The sequence below is a fragment of the Lycorma delicatula genome, chromosome 1 (genome assembly GCF_047948215.1).
Source record: "Lycorma delicatula isolate Av1 chromosome 1, ASM4794821v1, whole genome shotgun sequence".
In the NCBI taxonomy this organism is placed as follows: domain Eukaryota; kingdom Metazoa; phylum Arthropoda; class Insecta; order Hemiptera; family Fulgoridae; genus Lycorma; species Lycorma delicatula.
Window position 1 is genome coordinate 371,219,477 of NC_134455.1, and position 13,697 is coordinate 371,233,173.

The 13,697-nt window shown below is 28.4% G+C and overlaps 1 non-coding gene across 1 annotated transcript; it reads right to left on the reverse strand.

Annotated features, from left to right (window-relative positions):
* Nucleotides 1-8,566: 8,566 nt before the first annotated feature.
* Nucleotides 8,567-8,729, reverse strand: LOC142318561 (U1 spliceosomal RNA). Its single transcript, XR_012754957.1, has one exon. It is a non-coding gene; the product is annotated as a U1 spliceosomal RNA (small nuclear RNA).
* Between the last annotated feature and the right edge of the window lie 4,968 nt (nucleotides 8,730-13,697).

Sequence of the window (13,697 nt, forward strand, 5' to 3'; positions counted from 1 at the left end):
GAGGAGTCTGGATGAGGAGGAAGTTCAGAAACCTGTCTTATGCACTGACACAGTTTTTGAGTGGTCATGACTGCTTTGGGGCATATCTTCATAGGATTGGGAAGAGGGCTTCTCCCCTATGCCAGTATAGTGAAGTTGTTGACTCCACAGAACATGTTGTGGGCAGTGGCATGATGTAAGCTTCCCAGTAGTGGATGAGTTTGGGGAGTTAAGGGTCAGGAATGTAGTCCCTAAGATGCTTGGCTCAGAAGCAGCGTGGTAGAATATAACTGCCATGGTTGAAGCTATTGTGAGTAAAAGAGAGGCAGAGGATGGCAGTAGGAGTACCTCACTCAGGTCGTAGTAGATGTGCTCTTTTTCAGTCGGGGTTTGTGTTTTATTGTTGTGTAGTTCATTATTATTCATCATATTGTATATATGTAGATTAATTCATGTATGTATTAAGTGTATTGATTTTTATGTATATAGGTGATATTGCATCATTGGTATTTATCATGTATTATGTAGGAGAATATTTGGGTCAGGGCTTATGTTGTGAATTTTATTGTTTTATTGTTGCATATTATGCATTTTTCATAGTAGTTTTCAGTAATGTTATGTACAATTCCCTAAAAGGGTATTACTAGTCTTTATATGTAAGAAATTACTTTTGGGAGTAAGTTAAGTAGTTAACCCATGCAAGGGAAAAAAGTGTGAAGTATAACATTGTTCAGTACATGAAAATCGTACTAAACAATTATTTTCAACTGTGTGGCCAAAGATTATTCGGGGTGGCCATTTTTGAAGAGGTGGTGAGCTCTTGCAGGGTGGGTACTGAGTTAAGTTTAAAAAGTGGGCCCAGTCTCCACCTGGTAAAATTGCAAAAAAAAAAAAAATAATACTTAATGCAAAAAAAAATTAACTAATACAACCTTAATTTTTCTTTGATGCATAACATATAATTGAAATAATTTTGTGTTGGTTTATGTACATAAAATAAGAATATACCTTTCAGTTCTTGCTTGATAAATTTTATGATTGACTTTCTGCCATTTCAGAAAAAAAAAAGTATAATCAACCACTTTATTGAGCATGAAAATATAGCACAAAATGGAACCAAATTTAGCATTTAAATCCCATACTTTAATCGTTATTATTACATTACTAAGACTAAAAAACCTACAGTAAAGAATGAAACAAGGAAATAGACTACTAAATTAAACAAATTGTTTTTTAATAATTATTTACCTTTATTGAACACCCACAAGTTGCGTTTATTAGACGACTGATTTATTTCAATTTTACTGAAAAGATATTTAAATCTATCATGTAAATGACCCTGAAAAAATATACTATAGAATGAAATAAACGTTTTAGAGTTTTGCTGTAAAAAATTTGAAAGATTAAATTTAAAGTACAAAATGTATAAAGTATAAATATAATGAATAAATAGATTTTTATTCAAATAAATATTATCTAGATTATGATAGTCCCATCAGCCAATAAATTATTTAATAAACAACTTTACTAAGCATTATTTGTCGTTTATATTTCTTGAACTTTTACAAATAGTAACGATTAAAATGTATTTTAATCACAAAAGAACTAATGTGTGTAATTCTTACAACAAAATTGTAAAAATTAAAAAAAGTAATAATAACTTATTGAATTCTAATAATTTTATGAAATTAAATTTCTCTCAAATAAATTATCCAGGCAAAAAGTACATGAAGCAAATTAAACAGAAAATATTTCTTGGAATAATTCAAAACAAGCAATTATCAAAATACATTAACTAGTACTTAATATCATAAATGTCTAAATTATTCAGAGAAAGTTGTAAGGAGATTAATAAATTACAACAGATTATTATCATGGAAATAGATCACTAAATTAAAAATATAGTTAAAACTCATTTAAAACTATTAATACTCATTTATACTATTAACTTAAATAAATTTTGACATGGCGTATCTGACAAATTCTTTAATTTCATATAGTAATAATGTCATATTAAACCATCATTACAGAATAAAATGAAATTTAGAATTTTATATACCTGATTACGATCATATAAATATGAACAATTGATAATGAATTGTAATTCCCTGTTGTAGCTTATTTACACAGCTTATTTGTTTGTGGCCCTTTTTAGCTTACTATCCTGTTATAGCTTATTTGTTGCAAGTACGTTGTTTACATTTTATAGTATTCTTTTTCAAAACAATGTTTGTAATTCTAATTTTAACTTTTAATAATGGAAAAACATATGGGTTCGAGTAATATTCGTGAAATTTCACAATTAAATAGTGAAAGTGAACATGAGATTTCTGATACTGAAAGTGATATTTCAGTTTTAGATTTTCTCGACAATGTTTTATTAGATGTACTTTCAGTGGAAAATGATAGTGATTTTGAAAGTGATAATTCAGATAAAGAAAATAATCGGCCACATGTCCAATCTAAATGGATTCACATGTATCACCAGAGCCTATTCTTGAAATATCTCAAAAATTTACTATGAGTAACCCATGGGTTCAGAATTGCCCATCCAGAAACAGTTAGCCAATTAATTATTTTTATTTATTTTTTACTAATTTATTATGGAATTTATTGGTAAAAAAAAAGTAATTCTTATGCCCACAAAATAATTGAAAATAAAAGTGTCTGGTAATTTGAAAAAATTTTCTCATCAGAATTGAATTGACTGTTCTGTCCAAGAAATGAAAAAAATTATGTTTAATTATTAATAAGTCAAATGTAGATTTGACTTTTTAGTGAGTGTTGTAGAAGATTTAGTGGAAGTAACTGAGCCTGAATTGATTCAAACTCTGATCCCACAATGTAGCAAAGAGGAGCATGTATCTGGTCTGAAGGAACATCTTTGTAAAGTTTGTGTAAGTGATGGTAGTAAAAAGGAAAAGCAGTTATTACTGGTACCAAGACTGTAATTGTAGAGGTCATCCCACATACTATTATAAACCTAATTCTAACTGTGATTCTGAATAAAAGGTGAAAATGTTTACTACTAGTATATAAGAAGAATTTTTTTAAAATATTTTGTTTTTTGTAAATAAGTTGTAAGGTGTTTATTATATTTATGTTCAGAATGTATTCGTGTATCTCAGTTTTTTATTTAATTTTTTTTTCTTTAGTTTTTTTACTGATAAATTATTAAAATAATATTGAAAATCCAAAAAATAGACTTTTATCAGGAGGTAATGATTTAAGAGTAAAGGTAAGCAATTTTCATATATTTTTATAAACTACACAATTTTCTGAATAAAACAATATATAATGATTATTTATTAAAACAAATTTAAAGAAATTTTTTTTTTATTTAAAGGTTGCAAACTGTACAAATAGTATCCAGCATTGAAGAAAATTATAATGCAGTTCTAGGGTTAAAATGTATGATAAAGCAAATACAAATGTATCAAATAAAGTTTATTATTTGAATAATTTAGATATTAATGATATTAAGTGTTATTGGTTGATTACATGTAGTATTCATAAGTGCATTTTGAAAATAAATTGCTTAGAATTTCCAAGTAATATGTTCTGTTTATTTCCTTGTCTTTAGCTGTGTACCTCAAATAAAGCTCCTATCAATATTGGTGATGTATACATTCGCCTACCAATTTTTCAAGGCAATATCTTTGCTTCCCTTTAGTCTGCTGTCATTGCATCTATTATCCCTAGTATTGAAATCAGTTAAGTGTTTTGGTTTTCAGATGGTCTAATATAGTTTCAGCAGATACCATGTATTATGGATTATAATAGAGCATTTTTTATCACTGAGGAGGTTTATGGCAGCTTGTTAGGCTGGTTGAACAATTCAATGTGGACATAAGCATGGGTTTATATTGATTGACAAATGCCAGACAATGCCATGTAAAGGTGTCAGAGACTGCAGTTTTAGTGATAAATATTGCCTATAGGAGGTGCTCCTGGTTTCATGGCAGTGATGGATCAAGGTAAAACGTGCAGAAACCTTAGTTTGTTACAAGACGTAGGATTGAATGGTGGTCATGCTAGAGAGGCTTAACAACCATTGATGTTTCATCCTATACCTTACTAGACACTAAATCATTTAATAGAAAATGTAAATACCTGTTTAGTCCCATTCTTGTGTAGCAATCTCAGTACACAAGTTCTTCTTTTGGCAGCACGATGTCATACATTGAATTATTGGTGTTGATGATTTCAGAAGTATTCCATTCATCATTAGGATAAGTCTCTAACAATCCAAGTTCTTAAATTTTCTTGAAATCTTATTGGAGTAATAAGTTATGAATGTTTTTCTTTCATTTTACTAAAACTAAAATCAATTTAAATGAACTTATTATTATAAAATAAAGTGACATTACAAACATTAATACACTATGTAAATATATATTCGATTAGAAACAGCTACAATACTAATAATTAAATTATTTAACCCACAAGCACATGATATTTTCTTAGGATTCTCAAACATTGAAATATTAATACCCATTCAAAAATAAAGATTATTAATTTAAAAATATAAATAACAAGTTCAGTAAATAACTTGTAATTAAACTCAAGGATTAATTGATTTTTTGTTACTTGAATCCAATTCCTGATGCTACATTCAACGTTTTTCCAGAATTTTATTAAAAAATAAACGCTTATTATTAGAATCATAATCTTAAATAAACTTCCAAGGTATAGAACAAAATACAATAAAATTATCAAGTTCCTTAAGTTGAAATAAATTTCTGAAAATTATTACAAGATCCTAAACAGAATAAAATATTATTAAAAATAGATTTACACTGTAACAAAACTGAACGCCAATGAATTATATGATTTAGCCAATGAGCAAGTTATGGTGTTAGGAAATTTATAGTTATTAGAATCATTAAACTCTCATTACTTTTTAACTATTTTAATAGTTGCTTGATGAAACGTATAATTATATATATATTAATCCATTTTATACAAAAGTAATAAGTACATAACTAGGAAATATATAAAGATTACAGAATTTAATCCATAATTACCTAATTATTATTCGTTATATGAAATTAACCTTATGAATTATAAAAACATTTTAGAATTTTACACAAAGATAATGAACAGTATTAAAACCATTGCTGTAAAAAAAAACCTTGAGAAGTACCATATTTTGAACCATGTATAACATTTTTTACATAAAACATTGATCCTTTATTAGTAATCATTAATGCAGAAAAAAATTAACTAATACAACTTATGTACCTAGAATGCATAACATAATAATTAAAAAAAGGAGAGTATATGTTGGTTTTTTACAAACACTAAGAATATACCTTAAGCTCTTGCTTGATAAATTATATGATTAATTTCCTGTCATTTCAGAAAAAAAAAATCATTGTATAATTTACTACCTTATTGAACATGCAAATATAGCACAAAATGGGATCAAATTTAGCATTTAAATCCCATTACTTTAAATGTAATACGAGTATACCTAATTGTTATATAAGTGATTACTATCATATAAATATTAGAGATTCTTAATGAAAAATTATTGTATACAATAACAATAATACAACATTTAAGAAAGTGAAATTGGCTTTAAAATGTATAATAAAGCAAATACAAAGGTAACAAAGAAGTTACATTGACTGGTATCAAAGCCTATGAAGCTTTATAATTAACAATAAAGGTAAAATAACATATAAGGCATTTGCCTAAAGTGTAAAAATAACATATAAGGTATTTGCCTATAAGTAGGAATTTTCAGTTGTTTTAAACAATAAAAATATAATTTACCTTAATATTCATAATCTGAATTCAACTACAGCTTAATGCATTGTACAATGAAAATAACAAAAATATTAATTAAAATTGTCACTTCAATGTAATCACTACAAGTATTTAATATAGATTCATTATATAACTGTTTAAGCTTTCAAGGAACTTGATGAAAATACACAATAGTTACATTATTATTTTACTATTTTATTTTAAGTTTTTTATTTATAATTTTTTCTTTACTTTATAAACTAAAATAAGGAGCCATATTTAATATTTAAAAAAAAACTAATTAAAATCAAATCATTTCTTATTTCTTAGGATAATCCTGTAGCAATAACACCAAACCAAGGCAAAAAAACATATGATTTAGCAAATAAAAATTGCATAATTACTACATATAACACATAGTTTAACAAATTATTTGTTTCATGAAGTGAACTACTTTATCTATTTGAATTTCAATGACTGGTTTTGTTAGATTTCATACAAAAATAAGACACAAATGATTGAAAACAATCTCAGTGTAGCCCCCCAAAAAAATCAGATTGGTAATTTGCATTGGTGGATATTATACAAAAAATAATTAATTTAAGAAGTATACACATGCAAATTAAACAAACAATGTCAGTACTGAGAAATTTGCAATTACAATCAATGGAAACTTATTTTTGCAACTATTTTATACAGTTCAATTTTGTCATATATATATATATATGTTATTATATATTATTTTCTCATATTATGTATAAAAACTTTTGATCAATATTCTTATGTGGTATGGCACAATATGTTTTTGGTGTGCAAGACTGGTGAAATGGTGATGCAAATAATTTTTATTTCTTGATGATGCTGATGTATTGATGGGGTGAAAAATATATTCGTATGACGAAGATACGATAATAATTATACCAAAAAGATATGAAAAAGGGAACATACAAAAGGGTATGACAAAAAGGTTAAACAAAGGTATGATGATAGTAATCAAAAGTAATGAAATGTAGTAGAAATAACAAAGATGGACCACTGAATGTGAAAATAGGAGGAGAAAAAATTATGGAGGTAGAAGAATTTTGTTATTTGGGAAGTAGAATTACTAAAGATGGACGAAGCAGGAGCGATATAAAATGCAGAATAGCATAAGCTAAACGAGCCTTCAGTAAGAAATATAATTTGTTTACATCAAAAATTAATTTAAACGTCAGGAAAAGATTTTTGAAAGTGTATGTTTGGAGTGTCGCTTTATATGGAAGTTAAACTTGGACGATCGGAGTATCTGAAAAGAAAAGATTAGAAGCTTTTGAAATGTGGTGCTATAGGAGAATGTTAAAAATCTGATGGGTGGATAAAGTGACAAATGAAGAGGTATTGCGGCAAATAGATGAAGAAAGAAGCATTTGGAAAAATTTAGTTAAAAGAGAGACAGACTTATAGGCCACATACTAAGGCATCCTGGAATAATCGCTTTAATATTGGAAGGACAGGTAGAAGGGAAAAATTGTGTAGGCAGGCCACGTTTGGAGTACGTAAAACAAATTGTTGGGGATGTAGGATGTAGAGGGTATACTGAAATGAAACGACTAGCACTAGATAGGGAATCTTGGAGAGCTGCATCAAACCAGTCAAATGACTGAAGACAAAAAAAAAATGATGATAGTAATTGTATATTTGTTTTTAGTAAAAAATAAAAAAAATATAAGATGATTAGTACCCTTCCAAGTTACCAATAAAATAATAAAACCAAACAAACCATAAAAATCTTTCAAGATGGTATGAAACTTAAACAGATCATACACTGTGAACATTAATATTAAAAACAATTATACTGGCAATAAAATAAATTATTTAGCAAATTGCATTTGATTTAGTCAAAAGAATTTTATGTAATTTGTTATTGACACAGATAGCACCTTTTAATTTACCTGTTACATGTCACCTGAATTCAGTACATCCTTGTTTGATTTTGCAATAATTGTATGTTATACAAAAATTCCTAGCTCATCATAGTCTTTAACAGTTTTTTTGTACTTTGGGTGACTGGGATAACCTCAAGCTGTGTGTGACATTCTGAGTGTGGTTTTGTAATGGGGGTCATGAATTGTATAACATCACCAATTCTATTTTTATGCATGCAACCCACCCAACTTTAACGTAAAAATTGTTTTCAGAAAAATAAACGTTAGATTCATGAAATTATTAGTATATTTATTTCCTAAAATATCTAATGTGAAGCCACATAAGTTCCTTGTACGCCTATTAAATTACACATTCACATATGAGAAGTACTTAAATTTTAACCAATTTTATTTAACCAATGAAAAAAATAAGTATCACTTCTTTAATTGAAAAGCTCCAATGATGGGATGGCAGTTGAGAAAAAATTCCAAAATCAAAATTTTCTTGGATTTTGTAAATTTTTGTTCCACACTCAATTGTAAGCAAAAGGAAGGGGTGATGATGTTTACAAGAATCCTAAATCCAAAAATTCAACATCCGACGGGCTGACCGTTTTTGAGTTATGCGAGAGATCTCGTCACGCCTAACTAATGAATGAAAAGGATTCAGGGATAGTCAAGAAGGATATTATTTTCGCGATTACAATACTTAAGCAGAAAATCAATATTTCCCGATCCTAGATAATAATCAAAGTTTCAGATACTAGAGAAAAACAGTAAGTGTAGTATGATGAAATATTTCACTATCATCATTTCCGGGAAAAAATTATCACAGTAGACCAAGTTACTATGTCCACTTACAGGTAGTTTTGTTAATGTAATGATGTATTCCATCTTTGGCAAGATACTCATGTTTGCTTATGAATTATACGGGACAGCGCGAACGCAGTCCCGACAAACAAAAATTACGCGCCCGAGATATCCACATTTGAGATATTCGCAGAGGTCAACCCAGTCCGATGTGCAATAGACAAGCCTCACCCTGGAGGAACCGCCTTCATGATCACGGTAATCTCCACGCCAGGTAAGTATGATGGTATAAGTTTATTATAAGCAGCCCACATAAAATTCAACTACCCCAGTATTGAGAAGTTACAGCATTAACGTGTAAAAATTGTAATTTATACGAACTAAAAGGTTAAATTGGAATTAATTCTATATAAAAAAAATATTAGTAAATAATTATTAGTTATTTTTCCAATATCTAATAATTAATAATAATTATTTGGTTGTCAAATCTGATCAAATATGTCAACTAGGGTAATTTAATTCTACTACTCACCGCTAGGGTGAATGTACGTACTAAAACCAGAAAGATATATTTTTTTTAATACTGTAATACGTCTGAAATGTGGATTGCATTTTTATTAATAGACTTCTTGATTAAATGTATAAGTAAATGTGTATTATGTTTTATAGAAATTAAAAAAAGAAAAAAACCTGTTTAATATTTTATGAATAACTATTTCATGTTTGTATGATAAAAAAGTTTTTAAAATATATTGAAAATAGTAGATGACTTTCAGATGTTAGTAATTGTCATTATTTAATAACACAACCAAATATGTTCTTTTTTTCTAGTTTTATTTCATTTATTTTCCCTGTGTACTCAAGTTATGATTATTGGCTTTACAAACCAACCTATAAATGCTCTATCATTCAATAGATTCTGTTTTTTTTAAAAAATAATTTGTAATTTGCCACATAATGACAGTAATACACATTCTTCTTCTTCTTAATTATTCTGAAGCATAGTTTATTACTTTATTTTCAAATGGGGTTAATTACTTTATATTGCCAGTGTTATGAGTCAGATGTCGTTTTGAGAGTACGCAAGTACCTGAACCATTCTTATTTATCACTTCACGATAAATTATATATTAGTGAGCTATCTTGTGGGACTCTCTCTTTTAATAATTCCAGTTTATTTGCCATTGTTTTTTGCACAATTTATTTCTATTAATTTATTAAGATGTCTAATAATTGCAATGTAATAAATCGGTATTGACATGCGATAGATTCATGCAATAACTATAAACAGTCTTGCACTTCACTTGTGTCAACATGACTAAGGAGGAGTTGGATTATATTTCTACTGAGAATCTAATCTGTTGCTGTCCACCTTGCACTACATCTAGACAACAGATTATGCAACCTACTAGTGAACCTGAGAAAGGGAAAGCCAATCACTCTTAGGTTATTTTCATGCTAAAAGAAGGTAAAGAAGTTAGACAATGAATGGAGAATGAAATGAACATGTCCTTTGAATACTCGCAGGATGTGTTAATGATCAAAAGAAACTTTTGTACAACGAAGCTCAGCAGATAAAATTTTTTACAATGCTTATTGAAAAACTCAAGCAGGAAAATGTGCATCTAAAAAATAAAATCAAAGTATTGGGGGTTAAAGTTGATGAAAACAATCAATATTCAAGATCCAACACCATTGGGATTCACGGGTTGTCTAAAATAGGCATGGAAGATGTTTACGAAGTATTAACAGACATTGCTGTTGCTTTGGGCGGAAATCACAAGAAATTCAATTGACATTTATAGTAGGCTGGGGAAGAGGGCCAATTCCAAATCTCCAACAGGGATCATTGCGAAAATTATGAAATTGTGAGATACAAGCGCAAACAAAGATTTTGGACAAACGAAGAGATACATAAATTAAACACAAATAACTTGTAAATGACACAAGCAACAGTTCCAATCTACTTGAACATTAACAATGTTAATGTTCAAGCTTGAAAATTAACAATTCATTTTTCTTTGAAAGATTGATCTTTACTTGTTTAGGAATTGTATTTTAAGTGTGTCAGTTGGCTCCCATTAGTAAATGCTATGTGTAGTAAATGTATAGTTACTGAGGGCACTGATAATACTTAGGTTTGTACATTGATAAAAATTGCTCCTGGAAATTAAATATAAAAAATCTGAACAATTGCATGATTTCAGCTTTAAGGAATTTACACTATTTGAAAAATATCTGTCCTCCTTCTGTGTTAAGAACTTTGTACCTTTCAATTGTTCACTCAGAACTTCAGTATGGGATTTGCTGCTGGGAAACGACTTATTACTTCAATGTCAAATCAATTACTATTACTAAACAAAGGTAGTAATAGTTGGTGTTGGAAATCTGAACTAGTATTTGAATTCTTTTTACAATTTAATGTTCTTCCTTTTAGGCATTTAAATGTCTATAAGGTACTAAGAACTTTTTATACCAAGAGTGGGTAATTTAAATGTACATTATAATTAAGGTTACAAAACTGTGTCACTCAAATTCAAGCCAATAATGAAGCATTCAGGTGTTTTTATAGAGGTTATGTACCCAAAATCCTTAATCAATCACCTGCCCATGTTACAACATCCTATTAAAAAGTAATAAAATTTTTGAAAGGTCTTGAAGGTTCGTTTTCTCATTTGAAAGTATTGAGTTTCTTTTAAAAAAATTTAACAAAGCTTTAAAAATGATGGCTTCAAATTGTATTAAATTGATATATTGTAATATAATCTATGTAATTTAGTTCAAATCATTAAGCCTAAGCACTGGCACAATGTCTGTTCCTTTATTTTTTGTGACAGTATCTCAATGCGATGATTTAAATTCTTTATGAGATGTAACCTAACCACCATATATTAAATAAAATGTTCATTTCTATTATTTTACATTTATTTACTATATATATTATACTTGTACTTTACATTTAATATTTTTACTATTTGTTATTGTAACATAGTAAGTCAAATTTGTAATTTACTATTGTAATTATATTGAACATTTATACTTTACTATTGTATATTAAATATTTAACTCTTATTTTACATTTGTTTACTTCACTTATATATTACAACATTTGTACTATTTCTTATTACACTACTGTACTTCTAATTTTTTCTTTACTACTGTAATTATATTGTAACATTTGTAATTTATTATTGTATACTTAAACATTTGTAATTTCTATGTCGAACAGTGGAAAAATTCAATTGTATTGTTTTTTGGTTGTTTTATTATTTTGATAACACTGATAAACATATTTTTTGTTTCCTAACATGCAGTAAATGATTTTAATCTGTTTTTGATGCTAAAAACAAATATGAATTCAGAATCTTTCTATCATCTATCATTTCTGACAAATTTTAAAATTTTAATTAAAGGATTTTTTCATTTTTCAATGAATAGTTAGCATTTTAAGCTCCTGTATTGTATTTTGTTAGCTCATTTTTTATTTCTTAACTTTGTTAACATAATTTATAAGCTGTAAATAAGCAATACTAGACAAATAATTAAACTGTATCATAGCACATATTATGACATCATATCTAATACTGAAGAGTGAGCCTTCATGGACAATATTAATCATGTCTGCGCAGGTCAAAACATGTTGCTGAAAGTGCAGCTGTGTTGTTTTTATTAAGCACTGGATTTTGGAATGAATTAATTTTGTCTAGTTTTATTGCTGTCTTAAGTTTGTTAACAGTGCAGTCTTATAATGCCTCGAAATTGTGTAAATGATGTGGATGGCTTTTGTTATGTATGCGGTGAGTTTACTGTAAAATCAAATAGAAAAAACATTACACATTTAATTAAAAAGGCATATCATTTGTAGTTTCAGTGTAAAATTGGTGATCAGGATGAGACATGGGCTCCTCTTATAGTATGCACTAATTGTTCTGTAAATTTAAGAGGATGGCTTAAAGGTACACGGAAGGCTTTGCCATTTGGTGTACCTATGGTTTGGCATTAACAAAATCATCATGTAACTAAGTTTTAGTTTGTTTAACAAGAGTGTCTGGAATTTCTAAAAAGTCTAAACATACTGTAAAATATCCTTCATTGCAATCTGCAATCATGCCTGTATCTCACAGTGAAATTATTCCAGTTCCTGAACCACCTGTGAATGTATGTTTTGAAAGCAGCAATGAAGAATCAGGTAGTATTGAAAAAGACAACAATGATTTTGATTTTGAATTATCTTCCAATAAGCCTCATCTTATATCACAAGGTGAATTAAATGACTAGGGATTTAAATTTATCAAAAAATCAAGCTGAACTGTTAGGATCAAGAGTGCAATGTAGCAATTTACTTAAAAAAAAATACAAAATTTCGAGCTTTTGAAGCTGACAAAGAGAACTTTCTCAGTACTTTATAGATGAAAATAATTTGGTTTATTACACAAATATTAATGAGGTTATGTTACACTTAGAACAAGTTCATAAACCTGAGAACTTGCACCTTTTCATATATTCATCCAAGTATAGTTAAAAGTGGTTCTACTACACAATGGTAACAAATATCCTTCAGTACCAATCGCTTATGGTATTAATTTGAAAGAGACATACGATGTGATGAAAGACATTCTTTTAAAAAAAAAATTATAAAAAACATAGCTGGAATATATGCAGTGATTTGAAAGTTCTATTTTGTTAGGCATGCAGTTAGTCTATACTAAGTACATGTGTTTTCTTTGCGAATGTGATAACTGAACTAGGAATAAACATTATGTTACCAAAGAGTGGAAGAAACGAGACAACTTAACTACAAATGGGAAAAATAGTATTCATGAGCCCTTAGTTGAACCCAAAAAAATATTTTTACTCCCTCTCCATACCAAACTAGGACTAACGAAAAATTTTGTAAAAACAATGAAGAAGGATAGTCCCAGATTTTTGAACATGAGGCAGACATTTCCGAAGGAAAAATTAAAGAAGGAATCTTTGTTGGTCTTCAAATAAGAGAGTTGGTAAAAGATGATGGATGAGTTTAACTCAATGGTAAATAATGTAGAAAGTGCAGCTTAGGCTTCATTTAAAGATGTTTGCAAAACTTTTCTCAGCAAAAAAAAAAATTACCACAATATTGTCAATCAACTTCTTACTTCATACAGAGCTGTGGGATGTAATATGTCGCTGAAAATACATTTCCTTCACTCACGTCTAGATTTTTTCCTGGACAATCTTGAAGATGAAAGTGACGAAAATGGTGAATGTTTC